This window comes from Leuciscus leuciscus (assembly GCF_965113295.1).
Source record: "Leuciscus leuciscus genome assembly, chromosome: 3".
Classification (NCBI taxonomy): Eukaryota; Metazoa; Chordata; class Actinopteri; order Cypriniformes; family Leuciscidae; genus Leuciscus; species Leuciscus leuciscus.
Window position 1 is genome coordinate 55,521,904 of NC_138727.1, and position 19,846 is coordinate 55,541,749.

The window sequence follows — 19,846 nt, forward strand, 5'->3', positions numbered from 1 at the left end:
ACTGCTTAGTGTGCACAGTACAGGCTGTTTAATGTAACACTGAATCAGTGTTGGAGGTAATGAGATAATTAAGTGATTGAATAATGATAGTGCATTATTGATGAACACCTGCTGTTAACAAGCAGAACCACTGAAGGAAAGAGAAACACAAGAACTACTTCCAGCCACAGCCTTGGATGAAATCAACTGAAGATAAAATACATTACATCTCTCAAGATCTGATTAAACAACTCCACAAACAGCATTACCAGCTTCACTTATTAGTAACCAGACTGACTTTATTTCTGTCAGACGTCTGTCCGACAGCAACATTTTTTGGTATTTTTTCAAACTTCACAGCAACTTTTTTTTTTTGTCATTTTTCAAACATGACAGAAACTCTATTTTTGTCTTTTTTGATACCTGACAGCAACATTTTTTGGTATTTTTTAAACTTCACAGCAACTTTTTTTTTGTTGTCATTTTTCAAACATGACAGAAACTCTATTTTTGTCTTTTTTGATACCTGACAGCAACATTTTTTGGTATTTTTTAAACTTCACAGCAACTTTTTTTTTTTGTCATTTTTCAAACATGACAGAAACTCTTTTTTTGTCATTTTTGATACCTGACAGCAAATTTTTTTGGTATTTTTTCAAACTTCACAGCAACTTTTTTTTTGTTGTCATTTTTCAAACATGACAGAATCTCTTTTTTTGTCATTTTTGATACCTGACAGCAACTTTTTTTTGGTATTTTTTCAAACTTCACAGCAACTTTTTTGATACCTGACAGCAACATTTTTTGGTATTTTTTCAAACTTCACAGCAACTTTTTTTTTTTGTCATTTTTCAAACATGACAGAAACTCTTTTTTTGTCATTTTTGATACCTGACAGCAACATTTTTTGGTATTTTTTCAAACTTCACAGCAACTTTTTTTTTTGTCATTTTTCAAACATGACAGAAACTCTTTTTTTGTCATTTTTGATACCTGACAGCAAATTTTTTTGGTATTTTTTCAAACTTCACAGCAACTTTTTTTTTGTTGTCATTTTTCAAACATGACAGAATCTCTTTTTTTGTCATTTTTGATACCTGACAGCAACTTTTTTTTGGTATTTTTTCAAACTTCACAGCAACTTTTTTGATACCTGACAGCAACATTTTTTGGTATTTTTTCAAACTTCACAGCAACTTTTTTTTTTTGTCATTTTTCAAACATGACAGAAACTCTTTTTTTGTCATTTTTGATACCTGACAGCAACATTTTTTGGTATTTTTTCAAACTTCACAGCAACTTTTTTTTTTGTCATTTTTCAAACATGACAGAAACTCTTTTTTTGTCATTTTTGATACCTGACAGCAACTTTTTTTTGTATTTTTTCAAACTTCACAGCAACTTTTTTTTTTCGGTTTTCAAACATGACAGAAACTCTATTTTTGTCTTTTTTGATACCTGACAGCAAAATTTTTTGGTATTTTTTAAACTTCACAGCAACTTTTTTTTTTTGTCATTTTTCAAACATGACAGAAACTCTTTTTTTGTCATTTTTGATACCTGACAGCAACTTTTTTTTGGTATTTTTTCAAACTTCACAGCAACTTTTTTGATACCTGACAGCAACATTTTTTGGTATTTTTTCAAACTTCACAGCAACTTTTTTTTTTTGTCATTTTTCAAACATGACAGAAACTCTTTTTTTGTCATTTTTGATACCTGACAGCAACATTTTTTGGTATTTTTTCAAACTTCACAGCAACTTTTTTTTTTGTCATTTTTCAAACATGACAGAAACTCTTTTTTTGTCATTTTTGATACCTGACAGCAAATTTTTTTGGTATTTTTTCAAACTTCACAGCAACTTTTTTTTTGTTGTCATTTTTCAAACATGACAGAATCTCTTTTTTTGTCATTTTTGATACCTGACAGCAACTTTTTTTTGGTATTTTTTCAAACTTCACAGCAACTTTTTTGATACCTGACAGCAACATTTTTTGGTATTTTTTCAAACTTCACAGCAACTTTTTTTTTTTGTCATTTTTCAAACATGACAGAAACTCTTTTTTTGACATTTTTGATACCTGACAGCAACATTTTTTGGTATTTTTTCAAACTTCACAGCAACTTTTTTTTTTGTCATTTTTCAAACATGACAGAAACTCTTTTTTTGTCATTTTTGATACCTGACAGCAACTTTTTTTTGTATTTTTTCAAACTTCACAGCAACTTTTTTTTTTTCGGTTTTCAAACATGACAGAAACTCTTTTTTTGTCTTTTTTGATACCTGACAGCAACTTTTTTGGGTATTTTTTCAAACTTCACAGCAACTTTTATTTGGTATTTTTTCAAACTTCACAGCAACTTTTATTGGTATTTTTTCAAACTTCACAGCAACTTTTTTTTTTGTCATTTTTCAAACATGACAGAAACTCTTTTTTTGTCATTTCTGATACCTGACAGCAACATTTTTTTGGTATTTTTTTCAAACTTCACAGCAACTTTTTTTTTTGTCATTTTTCAAACATGACAGAAACTCTTTTTTTGTCATTTTTGATACCTGACAGCAACATTTTTTTGTATTTTTTCAAACTTCACAGCAACTTTTTTTTTTGTCATTTTTCAAACATGACAGAAACTCTTTTTTTGTCATTTTTGATACCTGACAGCAACATTCTTTGGTATTTTTTCAAACTTCACAGCAACTTTTTTTTTGTCATTTTTCAAACATGACAGAAACTCTTTTTTTGTCATTTTTGATACCTGACAGCAACGTTTTTTGGTATTTTTTCAAACTTCACAGAAACTTTTTTTTTGTCATTTTTCAAACATGACAGAAACTCTTTTTTTGTCATTTTTGATACCTGACAGCAACATTTTTTGGTATTTTTTCAAACTTCATAGCAACTTTTTTTTTTGTTGTCATTTTTCAAACATGACAGAAACTCTTTTTTTGTCATTTTTGATACCTGACAGCAACATTTTTTGGTATTTTTTCAAACTTCACAGCAACTTTTTTTTTGCCATTTTTCAAACATGACAGAAACTCTTTTTTTTTGTCATTTTTGATACCTGACAGCAACTTTTTTTGGTATTTTTTCAAACTTCACAGCAACTTTTTTTTTTGTCCTTTTTCAAACATGACAGAAACTCTTTTTTTGTCATTTTTGATACCTGACAGCAACTTTTTTTGGTATTTTTTCAAACTTCACAGCAACTTTTTTTTTGGTCGGTTTTCAAACATGACAGAAACTCTTTTTTTGTCTTTTTTGATACCTGACAGCAACTTTTTTTGGTATTTTTTCAAACTTCACAGCAACTTTTTTTTTTGTCATTTTTCAAACATGACAGAAACTCTTTTTTTGTCATTTTTGATACCTGACAGCAACATTCTTTGGTATTTTTTCAAACTTCACAGCAACTTTTTTTTTTTGTCATTTTTCAAACATGACAGAAACTCTTTTTTTGTCATTTTTGATACCTGACAGCAACTTTTTTTGGTATTTTTTCAAACTTCACAGCAACTTTTTTTGGTATTTTTTCAAACTTCACAGCAACTTTTTTTTTTTGTCATTTTTCAAACATGACAGAAACTCTTTTTTTGTCATTTCTGATACCTGACAGCAACATTTTTTGGTATTTTTTCAAACTTCACAGCAACTTTTTTTTTGGTCATTTTTCAAACATGACAGAAACTCTTTTTTTGTCATTTTTGATACCTGACAGCAACATTCTTTGGTATTTTTTCAAACTTCACAGCAACTTTTTTTTTTTGTCATTTTTCAAACATGACAGAAACTCTTTTTTTGTCATTTCTGATACCTGACAGCAACTTTTTTTTGTATTTTTTCAAACTTCACAGCAACTTTTTTTTTTTGTCGTTTTTCAAACATGACAGAAACTCTTTTTTTGTCATTTCTGATACCTGACAGCAACTTTTTTTGGTATTTTTTCAAACTTCACAGCAACTTTTTTTTTTTTGTCATTTTTCAAACATGACAGAAACTCTTTTTTTTTGTCATTTTTGATACCTGACAGCAACTTTTTTTGGTATTTTTTCAAACTTCACAGCAACTTTTTTTTTTGTCCTTTTTCAAACATGACAGAAACTCTTTTTTTGTCATTTTTGATACCTGACAGCAACTTTTTTTGGTATTTTTTCAAACTTCACAGCAACTTTTTTTTTGGTCGGTTTTCAAACATGACAGAAACTCTTTTTTTGTCTTTTTTGATACCTGACAGCAACTTTTTTTGGTATTTTTTCAAACTTCACAGCAACTTTTTTTTTTGTCATTTTTCAAACATGACAGAAACTCTTTTTTTGTCATTTTTGATACCTGACAGCAACATTCTTTGGTATTTTTTCAAACTTCACAGCAACTTTTTTTTTTTGTCATTTTTCAAACATGACAGAAACTCTTTTTTTGTCATTTTTGATACCTGACAGCAACTTTTTTTGGTATTTTTTCAAACTTCACAGCAACTTTTTTTGGTATTTTTTCAAACTTCACAGCAACTTTTTTTTTTGTCATTTTTCAAACATGACAGAAACTCTTTTTTTGTCATTTTTCAAACATGACAGAAACTCTTTTTTTTGTCATTTTTGATACCTGACAGCAACATTTTTTGGTATTTTTTCAAACTTCACAGCAACTTTTTTTTTTGTCATTTTTCAAACATGACAGAAACTCTTTTTTTTGTCATTTTTGATACCTGACAGCAACTTTTTTTTGTATTTTTTCAAACTTCACAGCAACTTTTTTTTTTTCGGTTTTCAAACATGACAGAAACTCTTTTTTTGTCTTTTTTGATACCTGACAGCAACATTTTTGGGTATTTTTTCAAACTTCACAGCAACTTTTATTGGTATTTTTTCAAACTTCACAGCAACTTTTTTTTTTTGTCATTTTTCAAACATGACAGAAACTCTTTTTTTGTCATTTCTGATACCTGACAGCAACATTTTTTTGGTATTTTTTTCAAACTTCACAGCAACTTTTTTTTTTGTCATTTTTCAAACATGACAGAAACTCTTTTTTTGTCATTTTTGATACCTGACAGCAACATTCTTTGGTATTTTTTCAAACTTCACAGCAACTTTTTTTTTTGTCATTTTTCAAACATGACAGAAACTCTTTTTTTGTCTTTTTTGATACCTGACAGCAACTTTTTTTTGGTATTTTTTCAAACTTCACAGCAACTTTTTTTTTTTTTTTCGTTTTTCAAACATGACAGAAACTCTTTTTTGGTATTTTTTCAAACTTCACAGCAACTTTCTTTTTTTTTTCGTTTTTCAAACATGACAGAAACTCTTTTTTTGTCTTTTTTGATACCTGACAGCAACTTTTTTTGGTATTTTTTCAAACTTCACAGCAACTTTTTTTGGTATTTTTTCAAACTTCACAGCAACTTTTTTTTTTGTCATTTTTCAAACATGACAGAAACTCTTTTTTTGTCATTTCTGATACCTGACAGCAACATTTTTTGGTATTTTTTCAAACTTCACAGCAACTTTTTTTTTTGTCATTTTTCAAACATGACAGAAACTCTTTTTTTGTCATTTTTGATACCTGACAGCAACATTTTTTGGTATTTTTTCAAACTTCACAGCAACTTTTTTTTTTTTCGTTTTTCAAACATGACAGAAACTCTTTTTTTGTCTTTTTTGATACCTGACAGCAACATTTTTGGGTATTTTTTCAAACTTCACAGCAACTTTTATTTGGTATTTTTTCAAACTTCACAGCAACTTTTATTGGTATTTTTTCAAACTTCACAGCAACTTTTTTTTTTTGTCATTTTTCAAACATGACAGAAACTCTTTTTTTGTCATTTCTGATACCTGACAGCAACATTTTTTGGTATTTTTTTCAAACTTCACAGCAACTTTTTTTTTTGTCATTTTTCAAACATGACAGAAACTCTTTTTTTGTCATTTTTGATACCTGACAGCAACATTTTTTGGTATTTTTTCAAACTTCACAGCAACTTTTTTTTTTGTCATTTTTCAAACATGACAGAAACTCTTTTTTTGTCATTTTTGATACCTGACAGCAACATTCTTTGGTATTTTTTCAAACTTCACAGCAACTTTTTTTTTTGTCATTTTTCAAACATGACAGAAACTCTTTTTTTGTCATTTTTGATACCTGACAGCAACATTCTTTGGTATTTTTTCAAACTTCACAGCAACTTTTTTTTTTGTCGTTTTTCAAACATGACAGAAACTCTTTTTTTGTCTTTTTTGATACCTGACAGCAACTTTTTTTTGGTATTTTTTCAAACTTCACAGCAACTTTTTTTTTTTTTTTCGTTTTTCAAACATGACAGAAACTCTTTTTTGGTATTTTTTCAAACTTCACAGCAACTTTCTTTTTTTTTCGTTTTTCAAACATGACAGAAACTCTTTTTTTGTCTTTTTTGATACCTGACAGCAACTTTTTTTGGTATTTTTTCAAACTTCACAGCAACTTTTTTTGGTATTTTTTCAAACTTCACAGCAACTTTTTTTTTTGTCATTTTTCAAACATGACAGAAACTCTTTTTTTGTCATTTCTGATACCTGACAGCAACATTTTTTGGTATTTTTTCAAACTTCACAGCAACTTTTTTTTTGGTCATTTTTCAAACATGACAGAAACTCTTTTTTGTCATTTCTGATACCTGACAGCAACATTTTTTGGTATTTTTTCAAACTTCACAGCAACTTTTTTTTTTTTGTCGTTTTTCAAACATGACAGAAACTCTTTTTTTGTCATTTCTGATACCTGACAGCAACATTTTTTGGTATTTTTTCAAACTTCACAGCAACTTTTTTTTTTTTCGTTTTTCAAACATGACAGAAACTCTTTTTTTGTCTTTTTTGATACCTGACAGCAACATTTTTTGGTATTTTTTCAAACTTCACAGCAACTTTTTTTTTTTTGTCGTTTTTCAAACATGACAGAAACTCTTTTTTTGTCATTTCTGATACCTGACAGCAACATTTTTTGGTATTTTTTCAAACTTCACAGCAACTTTTTTTTTTTTCGTTTTTCAAACATGACAGAAACTCTTTTTTTGTCTTTTTTGATACCTGACAGCAACTTTTTTTGGTATTTTTTCAAACTTCACAGCAACTTTTTTTGGTATTTTTTCAAACTTCACAGCAACTTTTTTTTTGGTCATTTTTCAAACATGACAGAAACTCTTTTTTGTCATTTCTGATACCTGACAGCAACATTTTTTGGTATTTTTTCAAACTTCACAGCAACTTTTTTTTTTTTGTCGTTTTTCAAACATGACAGAAACTTTTTTGATACCTGACAGCAACTTTTTTTGGTATTTTTTCAAACTTCACAGCAACTTTTTTTGGTATTTTTTCAAACTTCACAGCAACTTTTTTTTTTGTCATTTTTCAAACATGACAGAAACTCTTTTTTTTGTCATTTTTGATACCTGACAGCAACTTTTTTTTGTATTTTTTCAAACTTCACAGCAACTTTTTTTTTTCGGTTTTCAAACATGACAGAAACTCTTTTTTTGTCTTTTTTGATACCTGACAGCAACTTTTTTGGGTATTTTTTCAAACTTCACAGCAACTTTTATTTGGTATTTTTTCAAACTTCACAGCAACTTTTATTGGTATTTTTTCAAACTTCACAGCAACTTTTTTTTTTTGTCATTTTTCAAACATGACAGAAACTCTTTTTTTGTCATTTCTGATACCTGACAGCAACATTTTTTTGGTATTTTTTTCAAACTTCACAGCAACTTTTTTTTTTGTCATTTTTCAAACATGACAGAAACTCTTTTTTTGTCATTTTTGATACCTGACAGCAACATTTTTTGGTATTTTTTCAAACTTCACAGCAACTTTTTTTGGTATTTTTTCAAACTTCACAGCAACTTTTTTTTTTTGTCATTTTTCAAACATGACAGAAACTCTTTTTTTGTCATTTCTGATACCTGACAGCAACATTTTTTTGGTATTTTTTTCAAACTTCACAGCAACTTTTTTTTTTGTCATTTTTCAAACATGACAGAAACTCTTTTTTTGTCTTTTTTGATACCAGACAGCAACATTTTTTGGTATTTTTTCAAACTTCACAGCAACTTTTTTTTTTTTGTCGTTTTTCAAACATGACAGAAACTCTTTTTTTGTCATTTCTGATACCTGACAGCAACATTTTTTGGTATTTTTTCAAACTTCACAGCAACTTTTTTTTTTTTCGTTTTTCAAACATGACAGAAACTCTTTTTTTGTCTTTTTTGATACCTGACAGCAACATTTTTTGGTATTTTTTCAAACTTCACAGCAACTTTTTTTGGTATTTTTTCAAACTTCACAGCAACTTTTTTTTTGGTCATTTTTCAAACATGACAGAAACTCTTTTTTGTCATTTCTGATACCTGACAGCAACATTTTTTGGTATTTTTTCAAACTTCACAGCAACTTTTTTTTTTTTGTCGTTTTTCAAACATGACAGAAACTTTTTTGATACCTGACAGCAACTTTTTTTGGTATTTTTTCAAACTTCACAGCAACTTTTTTTGGTATTTTTTCAAACTTCACAGCAACTTTTTTTTTTGTCATTTTTCAAACATGACAGAAACTCTTTTTTTTGTCATTTTTGATACCTGACAGCAACTTTTTTTTGTATTTTTTCAAACTTCACAGCAACTTTTTTTTTTCGGTTTTCAAACATGACAGAAACTCTTTTTTTGTCTTTTTTGATACCTGACAGCAACTTTTTTGGGTATTTTTTCAAACTTCACAGCAACTTTTATTTGGTATTTTTTCAAACTTCACAGCAACTTTTATTGGTATTTTTTCAAACTTCACAGCAACTTTTTTTTTTTGTCATTTTTCAAACATGACAGAAACTCTTTTTTTGTCATTTCTGATACCTGACAGCAACATTTTTTTGGTATTTTTTTCAAACTTCACAGCAACTTTTTTTTTTGTCATTTTTCAAACATGACAGAAACTCTTTTTTTGTCATTTTTGATACCTGACAGCAACATTTTTTGGTATTTTTTCAAACTTCACAGCAACTTTTTTTTTTGTCATTTTTCAAACATGACAGAAACTCTTTTTTTGTCATTTTTGATACCTGACAGCAACGTTTTTTGGTATTTTTTCAAACTTCACAGAAACTTTTTTTTTGTCATTTTTCAAACATGACAGAAACTCTTTTTTTGTCATTTTTGATACCTGACAGCAACATTTTTTGGTATTTTTTCAAACTTCATAGCAACTTTTTTTTTTGTTGTCATTTTTCAAACATGACAGAAACTCTTTTTTTGTCATTTTTGATACCTGACAGCAACATTTTTTGGTATTTTTTCAAACTTCACAGCAACTTTTTTTTTTTGTCATTTTTCAAACATGACAAACTCTTTTTTTGTCATTTCTGATACCTGACAGCAACTTTTTTTGGTATTTTTTCAAACTTCACAGCAACTTTTTTTTTTTTTGTCATTTTTCAAACATGACAGAAACTCTTTTTTTGTCATTTCTGATACCTGACAGCAACTTTTTTTGGTATTTTTTCAATCTTCACAGCAACTTTTTTTTTTTTGTCGTTTTTCAAACATGACAGAAACTCTTTTTTTGTCTTTTTTGATACCTGACAGCAACTTTTTTTGGTATTTTTTCAAACTTCACAGCAACTTTTTTTGGTATTTTTTCAAACTTCACAGCAACTTTTTTTTTTGTCATTTTTCAAACATGACAGAAACTCTTTTTTTGTCATTTTTCAAACATGACAGAAACTCTTTTTTTGTCATTTTTGATACCTGACAGCAACATTTTTTGGTATTTTTTCAAACTTCACAGCAACTTTTTTTTTTGTCATTTTTCAAACATGACAGAAACTCTTTTTTTTGTCATTTTTGATACCTGACAGCAACTTTTTTTTGTATTTTTTCAAACTTCACAGCAACTTTTTTTTTTCGGTTTTCAAACATGACAGAAACTCTTTTTTTGTCTTTTTTGATACCTGACAGCAACATTTTTGGGTATTATTTCAAACTTCACAGCAACTTTTATTTGGTATTTTTTCAAACTTCACAGCAACTTTTATTGGTATTTTTTCAAACTTCACAGCAACTTTTTTTTTTTGTCATTTTTCAAACATGACAGAAACTCTTTTTTTGTCATTTCTGATACCTGACAGCAACATTTTTTTGGTATTTTTTTCAAACTTCACAGCAACTTTTTTTTTTGTCATTTTTCAAACATGACAGAAACTCTTTTTTTGTCATTTTTGATACCTGACAGCAACTTTTTTTTGGTATTTTTTCAAACTTCACAGCAACTTTTTTTTTTTTTTTTCGTTTTTCAAACATGACAGAAACTCTTTTTTGGTATTTTTTCAAACTTCACAGCAACTTTTTTTTTTTTCGTTTTTCAAACATGACAGAAACTCTTTTTTTGTCTTTTTTGATACCTGACAGCAACTTTTTTTGGTATTTTTTCAAACTTCACAGCAACTTTTTTTGGTATTTTTTCAAACTTCACAGCAACTTTTTTTTTTTGTCATTTTTCAAACATGACAGAAACTCTTTTTTTGTCATTTCTGATACCTGACAGCAACATTTTTTGGTATTTTTTCAAACTTCACAGCAACTTTTTTTTTGGTCATTTTTCAAACATGACAGAAACTCTTTTTTTGTCATTTTTGATACCTGACAGCAACATTCTTTGGTATTTTTTCAAACTTCACAGCAACTTTTTTTTTTTGTCATTTTTCAAACATGACAGAAACTCTTTTTTTTCATTTTTGATACCTGACAGCAACTTTTTTTTGTATTTTTTCAAACTTCACAGCAACTTTTTTTTTTTTCGTTTTTCAAACATGACAGAAACTCTTTTTTTGTCATTTCTGATACCTGACAGCAACATTTTTTGGTATTTTTTCAAACTTCACAGCAACTTATTTGGTATTTTTTCAAACTTCACAGCAACTTTTATTGGTATTTTTTCAAACTTCACAGCAACTTTTTTTTTTTGTCATTTTTCAAACATGACAGAAACTCTTTTTTTGTCATTTCTGATACCTGACAGCAACATTTTTTTGGTATTTTTTTCAAACTTCACAGCAACTTTTTTTTTTGTCATTTTTCAAACATGACAGAAACTCTTTTTTTGTCATTTTTGATACCTGACAGCAACATTTTTTGGTATTTTTTCAAACTTCACAGCAACTTTTTTTTTTGTCATTTTTCAAACATGACAGAAACTCTTTTTTTGTCATTTTTGATACCTGACAGCAACGTTTTTTGGTATTTTTTCAAACTTCACAGAAACTTTTTTTTTGTCATTTTTCAAACATGACAGAAACTCTTTTTTTGTCATTTTTGATACCTGACAGCAACATTTTTTGGTATTTTTTCAAACTTCATAGCAACTTTTTTTTTTTTTGTCGTTTTTCAAACATGACAGAAACTCTTTTTTTGTCTTTTTTGATACCTGACAGCAACTTTTTTTTGGTATTTTTTCAAACTTCACAGCAACTTTTTTTGGTATTTTTTCAAACTTCACAGCAACTTTTTTTTTTGTCATTTTTCAAACATGACAGAAACTCTTTTTTTGTCATTTCTGATACCTGACAGCAACATTTTTTGGTATTTTTTCAAACTTCACAGCAACTTTTTTTTTGGTCATTTTTCAAACATGACAGAAGAGAGAATAGAGGGCACCTTCCATCTAAAAAACTGACAGTTTTATTGCTTTATGGCCCTCAAAGCCCCGCCCCCTTTGACCGTGGGAATTTCCCACGCTAGCTCCTCCCACTTATGGGCTGTACAGTACACCGTGGGAATTTCCCACGCTAGCTCCTCCCCCTTATGGGCTGTACAGTACACCGTGGGAAAATCGGATTTGTGTCACGCCTCCTTAGGGGTTGAACATTTGAAGCGTGGGAAAATTTCGCACGCTCAGTAGTTCTAAACAGTGTAAATTAAAACTTTTAAAGAAATGTACAATAAAGACATAGCCAGAGTGTGAGATCAGTGTTTTTATTAAAGAAGACAGATGTACATTCATCACTTTCAAAACATCAATGAAATAAGTTAAAATTGCATTTTTCTCTAAAAGAGATATTCAAAAATGAGTTAGTGTTATTTAAAGATGTTAAAACATTAAAACAAGTTAAGAGTTTTTTAACTTTCAGACAGTATTTGTAAAACTTTTACATAAAACACAAACTAGTTTAAAAAGTGTTACGTTTTTACATACCCAGTTGTTAAAGACTCTGAGTTTAAAGATATATAAGTGTTCGTTGTAGTGGAGCAAAGTGTAGAGCGTCCATTCAGTCCACAGGTCAGACAGAAATAAAGCAGTCTGAGGCCTACAGAGAGACACACACAAACCCCGCCCCTAGCCCCGCCCCACCAGATGTCACCGTGGGAAATTCCCACACCCCCCTTCAAGCTCCCAAATAGAAAACACGTCCGGTCAGCTCAGTAGCCAGACTTAAATGACCAAAGAAAACCGATGCAACGGCCCGGAGAGACCACACCCCCTAACACGCCCCTCTCAAAGCTCATAGGTTGTGTAAAATTAAGACACACCTCTCAAATGTCATTGGATGATACAAATGACATCACTCATAGGAATCCCCCTACCACACCATCACAGTTAAGAGTTTAAAAAGCAGCGGAAACTTCAAGTGAAATACTACTTGTGGTTTTTTACAAATCAGATAAAGTAAAATGGCTATGGCGTCAGACCCCAAAACTCCCGAGAGAAGGATTACTGAGGCTATGGAGGATTTGACTTTAGCTCCACGAAAAAAACGAGAAACGCATGGGCCATGCTTAACGCGATTTCTTCACGAACCGTCAGATTCTGTGAAATATGCCTTCCGTTTATCTGGAGGACGTGCGTGTACGTATATTTATGACAAAATCAACATGGAGGTTAGATTAGTTAACGTGGATGACGATGAACGATTCACAACGAATACAACGGAGGACCCGGATTTAGTTTTTTCGGAGAGAGAGTGGGGTTTATTCTATACAAAAGTATGGCCAGATTTGAAAGACGGCGGGGATATGCCACTTTTCATTGCCGAATGGACAGCAATGACTTTGGGGACAAGGTATCGAATCCTCGCGGATCAAATCAACAAACATCCTGAAGATTATATCTATATCCTGTGCAGTGATTTTGGTAAGAATTTACCAGAATGCTCTTGGCCGGTGTCCGAGGAGGAACATCTGAAATTGTATGATCTGAAATTCATGTTTCAATGGAAGGATCTAGCGGTTGTGGAAGATATTTTTTCCAAGATCAATCAGCTTTTCCAATGGACCAGCGCATATGAACGCTATAACAACATTAAAGTCAAACTTTTCCACCCTGAGTGGGCGACCCCCACCAGACGCGGAATTCACGTCACGCCCCCAACTGTGTACAGACATTTAAAGGGCCCTCTCTCCGGACTCTGACTCATTCACACGCATCATGTCTCAGGATACCGGTTCTCCTTCTACTTCATCTCAACTACTTGGAGCTACTGATGGATTTACAAAAAATGGATTACCGACTATCACAAATGGATTACCTCAGAAAAACATCGAATGGATAAATAATTTTTGCACACAACTGGGATATCACAATCTGGCGTTCCTCAGAAACTATGGAGTTTCAACACCTGCCGCTGACGCTGAGACCCCAGACACAACCACCGATGAGACGGACGGATGTCTCGGGGACACAGGTCACAGGATTATCAAAGCTATTTTGGCTGTCATTCTGGAATTTTTGATAGACCAACAAATGAAGAAGAATTGTGACGGCTGCATGGTGGATCACCCATCGCAGACTAGACATACTTGTTTGTTTGAACCTTCTGCATATTATTTTTACGGATGCTTTGAAGAAATCAGTCTGAAGCTTCTCACCCCGGAGTTGAAAAACATATTAGCGCAGGCCTTGAGTCAGTACGGAGGCAGCCCGCATCTCCAGAGGATCCAAGGAGCTGTTGAGGCAATTTTATACGGCCTCAGAGATGAAATGTACATAGTGGAGCAATTATCTTCAATACGGGACAAGCTGATCGATGAATCTTGCGAGGAAATAATATACACGGCTGTGGATAAATGGAAACGAGCCGTGGCTGAAGATCCGGAGATCACACAGGTTTGAAAATGGGGAACTTCTGCTCTACCTCTTGGATTACAAAATATTTCTTTAAATCACGTGTTAAATATGGAATATCTAACCTGCTCCACAAGATTATCCAGAATAATTGGACTACAAACACCACCATAACTCGGGATGAAAAACGACTAATGGATTTAATGAATGCCGTGAGGGGATTATCGAACGAATGGAATCATATGGTAAAAATGTCTGTTACCAGTGAAAACACACCTTCTGCGGTTATCAAAAACATTCTTGAGCTGATGCCTGAGTGCCACGACTCTCTTAGAATAGGAGATATATTGTGTATTTGTACATATGTGGCTGATGTCTGCAGTTTGTTAAGTAATGAACATCCAGATGTATGTAATATTTTAGATTTTTTACTCGATTACATTTTGGAGAAGAATTTTGAAATATGTGCGAAATTTTATTTTTTGTTTTGTGTGATATAATTCACATTATAGATGTTTGTAACCTTCTACTTCTTACATTCTAATAAAAATGCTTGTGTAACTTTTATATGGTGAAATAAAAAATATCCTTTGTTTGTAAATGCTTGTGTAACTTTTATATGGTGAAATAAAAATATCCTTTGTTTGTAAATGCTTGTGTAACTTTTATATGGTGAAATAAAAATATCTTTTGTTTGAAAATGCTTGTGTAACTTTTATATGGTGAAATAAAAATATCTTTTGTTTGAAAATGCTTGTGTAACTTTTATATGGTGAAATAAAAATATATTTTATTGTTTGAGAATGCTTGTGACTTTATATTGTGAAATAAAATAAAATACTGAACAAATTTGTAACTCGATTCATTATGACTGAAATCTCATAGCGTTAACATGGCAGAATTAATGAAAAAGATATACTACGACCCCAGCAATTCGGGTGCTCTCGGAGGTAGAGACAGATTAAAACAAGCTGTATTAGAACAACACGGTGTAAGATTATCCGATAAAGATGTGAGTGATTGGCTATCCAGCCAAGACACATACACGCTCCATCGAACCGCACCAATAAATTATAAGCGGAATCGTGTGGTTGTCTATGGGAAAGACCAGCAGTTTCAGGCCGATTTAGTAGATATGTCAGCCTACGCAAAAGAGAACGACAATATCAATTTTATTTTAACTATTATTGATATTTTCTCAAAATATGCCTGGACAAGGGTGTTGCGAAATAAATCAGCGTCCGAAGTAACTAAAGCTTTTTTGTCAGTTTTGAGAGAGGGACGAATACCTATCAAGTTGCAGACAGATAAGGGCACAGAGTTTTTCAACAAGTCTTTTCAACAGATGATGAAAAAATATAATATAACACATTTTTCAACAGCTTCTGAATTAAAAGCGAGTGTGGTCGAAAGGTTTAATAAAACTTTAAAAGGACGAATGTGGAGGTATCTTACATCGATAAATTCCAGACGGTACTGTGATATTTTGCAAGATTTGACAGAGGGGTATAACTCCAGTTATCACAAGTCCATAAAAATGCGACCGTTGGATGTAAATAAAGAAAACGAATCCGTGGTATTCAACAATTTATACGGGAAAATGCGTAAAGAGACCCCCGTCTTTAAATTCTCAGTGGGAGACGTGGTCAGAATATCTAAAGTCCGGAATATATTTACCAAAGGCTATGAGCAGAACTATACCGAAGAATACTTTACTATAAGTGCGTGTATACCCCGAAATCCAGCCGTATACAGGATACAGGACTATGATGGAGAGATAATACAGGGTTTTTTTTACGAAAAAGAACTCCAAAAAATTATTGTGAGCAATGATAAATCGTTTAAAGTCGAAAAAATTCTCGATAAAAAGCGACGCGGAAAAACCATGTACGTTCTGGTGAAATGGTTTGGATGGCCATCAAAATTCAATAGTTGGGTTCATGAAAAGCAGGTGATGGATCTACAATCTCCCTTAAAACCCTAGGGAGAGTCGCTCACGTTCTCATTCAACCAAAAAACATCTGAGATGTCTGAGGAGGACGGATTCTACGTCACACTCCCGTGCAATGCATCCGGCCATGTTTACCCACAGAATACCATATCTAATTACAGAACCAGATTGGCAAAGGCAATACATTTAAAAGGAATATGGGAAGTGGCTCTGGTTGAGTTTCACTATCCAAAAACTTGGCATACTTTCAACGAGGAAGACGCTGGTTTTATTATTGAATGTGAACAATGCTTGAATGACAATGAACGTACCAAACTCCGGGGGGATCTTAATATTCAAACTTTCCGGAAAGCCTTAAAAATATCTACGAATCATAATAATATAAAATACGGCTATTTTGAGGATATTTCAGTATTACTCAAAGAGATAAACGCAACTCTTCCATCACGGGTTCAGCTCGGCTACGATAATATAAAGAATAAGATATTTCTGAAAGCAGCTCAGAGAGCATCACTAACGTTTTATGGTAAGCTAGCCGTTATTCTAGGATTAAAAACCGGTGTTCCTATAGAAAATGTAAACAGTTCGGATGAACACGAAGACGTGCGCACATACGCACCACATCAGGCTGATATTACTGGAGGATTTTACACTCTATTTGTATACATAGATATAATAGAATATCAAGCAGTCGGTGACGCGTATGTTCCATTATTAGAGACGATACATATTGAACCGATCACTAACAAAGCAGTGAGTGTCAGGTACGACAAGTCTCATTACGTCCGTCTTAATAAAAACAACATATCAGATATCGGCATCGAGATTAAAGACGATCAGAATAAAGACGTACGATTCACCTACGGAAAAGTTGTGACGAAGCTGCACTTTAGACCAGTGAGAAAACATTTGTTTTAAAAATGGCTTATCTCAATCCGTACCAGGATGACCCCCACCGTTACATATCATATTATCAGGCCCAAACAGGACATGGGATGCCGGGCTATGCCGGAAGCGGTGTTATGTATGGGGCCGGCTTTGCATCAGGGATCGGGGGTCTATTTCGTGGATTATATCGTATGGCGATACCGTTTCTAAGAAGGGGTTTCAGTATAGCAAAGCCACACATAAAAGCTGCGGCAAAAAATATAGTAAGTGATGTAGTTACCAGTGCCTTGTCAAAGTCATTTAATAATGATAACAGTGATCAGGGACAGAGGGGTCACGGTCTTATGGTCATGCGTAGAGGCTTAAGGCCACCGGGGACCCGTATGAGGAGGGGGCGTGGTCACGGTATAAAGAAGACTAGACGCGTCACTAAGAAACGCCCAGTTGTAAAAAGCAGAGCAAGAAGCCGCACGAAGCGTGTGAAAAGATCTACAAGTTTGAAAAGACGAACCAACACTATCTTCTAAACCATGTCGTTGATTCATGCCATGTCAGACGAATGTATCAAATCAGAATTGGATATTTTTACCCTGCCTTTAACTCAAACAGCTATTGAGAAAAACACTTATGTGGAGATCCCTCCCGTGTCAGCGATTAATGATTCTTCTCCGATTGAATTTTTCATCGCAGGGACTGGTGAAGACTACACTGATCTGAATAACACATTGCTATACACTCGGGTTAAAATAACTCTGCCAGATGGAAATGATGTACCGCAAGGAGCTCCCGTGGCGCTGATTAATTACCCGGCTTCAACGATTTTCTCGCAGGTGGATGTTTCGTTAGGAGATCGGCTAGTGTCACAATCATCCAGCACGTATCCGTACAGGTGTATTTTGGAGATGCTCATTAATTATGGAAAAGATACCCTAGAGAATAACTTTTCAGCTGGACTGTTTTACAAAGATACCGCTGGTCATATGGATGCCACAGACCCGGCAGGTGCAAATGCAGGTTTAACAAAAAGGGCTGCGTTTACAGATGGGAGCAATGTTGTGGAGTTATTAGCCCCTATACACAGCGATATATTTTTTCAGCCGAAATTACTTTTGAACGGTGTAGATATTCGTATTCGTTTAACTAGAGCAAAAGATGAATTCTGTCTTATGCGCGGGGACGCGATCGATTATAAACTAAAAATAATCTCCGCTTCTCTCTTTATCAAAAGAGTGTCTGTCTCCCCTTCGGTGCGTTTGGGTCATGCTCAAGCTTTACTTTCGGCCACAGCCAAGTATGCTTTCGATAGAGTCTGTGTCAAGAATTTTAGTATTCCCGCTGGATCTCGCGTCTCAAATCATGAAAACCTCTTCCTCGGGACTTTACCAAAATCCATCATTATAGCATTGACGGATAATGATGCTTTTACTGGCTCCTTCGAAAAAAAACCATTTGCGTTCAAACATTTTAATCTTGAATATTTAAATCTCACCTCTGACGGCGCTCATGTCCCAAATCGGCCGTTTCAGCCACAATTTAATTTAGGAAATGCTGTAAGAGAATATTATCAGCTGGTTACCGCCACGGGGAGACATCTGAAGAACCAGTCTTTGGCCATAGACAGGGAGGATTTTCTCAACGGCTACACACTGTTTGCCTATAATCTTGCTCCTGATGAAGAGTGTTCGCAGCATGTGTCACTGATTAGATCAGGGAATATTAGGTTAGAAGCACGTTTTAGAGAGCCTCTACAAAACACAGTAAACATTTTGATTTACGCTACGTATGATGCTCTTCTTGAAATATCAAATCGGAGACAGGTGTTGGCAGAACACTACTAAACGACTTGAAATGAACACTGTGGAGCTAACTGGAATTATGGACAACATTACGTGTAATGTAAATTTTTTAGGAGTATACGCTAGCGATCATCTCCCCAAAGAACCGTTGATAGATCTTCCAGCTCTATTAATTTGTAATACGGATCGATCGGACGAACCGGGCCACCATTGGTTAGCATTGTACATGGATCGAAACGGGGTCGGATGTTTTTTTGACAGCTTCGGGAATCCTCCGGATTCAGATTTTTTCCCTGCATCTATTCTCTACTTTCTAAAAAACAACTCTACCCAAGTTCATCATTCTACCAGACAAGTCCAAGATTTTACATCTGTCACCTGCGGGGAGCATTGTGTCTTTTTTCTGTATCATATTTCACGAGGTGTTAAGTATGAAGATATAATGAAATTCTACCATGACGATAATCTATTAAGAAATGATGTTATGGTCTCTCTTTTTGTGAAAAAAATAAAACCCATAGTCTGTGATAGTAAAAGATTTAAATGTATCCAGTGTGTACAGTCTGGTAAAATGTTCCAGTCTTATTAATTCCTGTGTAACGAATAAATAAAGAATATGTAATGAATAAACGACTCGTAATCAGGTGGATAATCTCGTTTTCTTTCTTTTATTTGACATCAAAACAATAACACAACATACATGGTCGTTATATACAATATGTTTGTGCAATAACATGGATAGATTAAAAACTAAAAACACAAATACACATAATGAAAATCTCACACATGATAATATTTTGTGAAAAAACAAACATAACAAACCCATTACATATAGTTGTTAAAAATTCATCCATTGTTCTGCATCTACGCTGGGCGAGTTAAATACGTTTTCATCAGAGGCGTGTGCGTGTGTGTGTGTGTGGCGTTTTTTCAAAGACTTAGCAGGTGCACTACCAAAGTCATCCACGTGTGTTTTCCTTTTAAGTGATTCAAGCAACCGTCTTACATTATGATTGGTTACAGTCGAATGAGGAATATTTAATGTTGCAAATGCATCCAGAAACTCGTACCAGCCGCCAGGGCGTCGATTGTCATGCATCATCCGTGGTGATGTTACGCTCTTTACCAGATCAAATATATGGG

General features: G+C 32.9%; 2 long non-coding RNA genes across 2 annotated transcripts in view; both read right to left on the minus strand.

Annotated features, from left to right (window-relative positions):
- Positions 1-1,285: 1,285 nt before the first annotated feature.
- Positions 1,286-19,846, minus strand: part of LOC309493935 — a 29,368-nt gene continuing 10,807 nt past the window's right edge. Inside the window, exons 4-11 of the long non-coding RNA XR_014204111.1 lie at positions 10,753-10,784; positions 9,863-9,962; positions 8,599-8,698; positions 7,417-7,516; positions 4,693-4,793; positions 3,737-4,010; positions 2,108-2,197; positions 1,286-1,380 (exon numbers count right to left, since the gene is read on the minus strand). This is a non-coding gene — a long non-coding RNA (uncharacterized lncRNA). The remainder of the gene's footprint in view (positions 1,381-2,107; positions 2,198-3,736; positions 4,011-4,692; positions 4,794-7,416; positions 7,517-8,598; positions 8,699-9,862; positions 9,963-10,752; positions 10,785-19,846) is intronic.
- LOC309494017 lies at positions 2,981-3,691 on the minus strand. The gene is made up of 2 exons (XR_014204194.1): positions 3,641-3,691; positions 2,981-3,094 (listed from the first exon to the last, which is right to left on the minus strand). It is a non-coding gene; the product is annotated as an uncharacterized lncRNA (long non-coding RNA).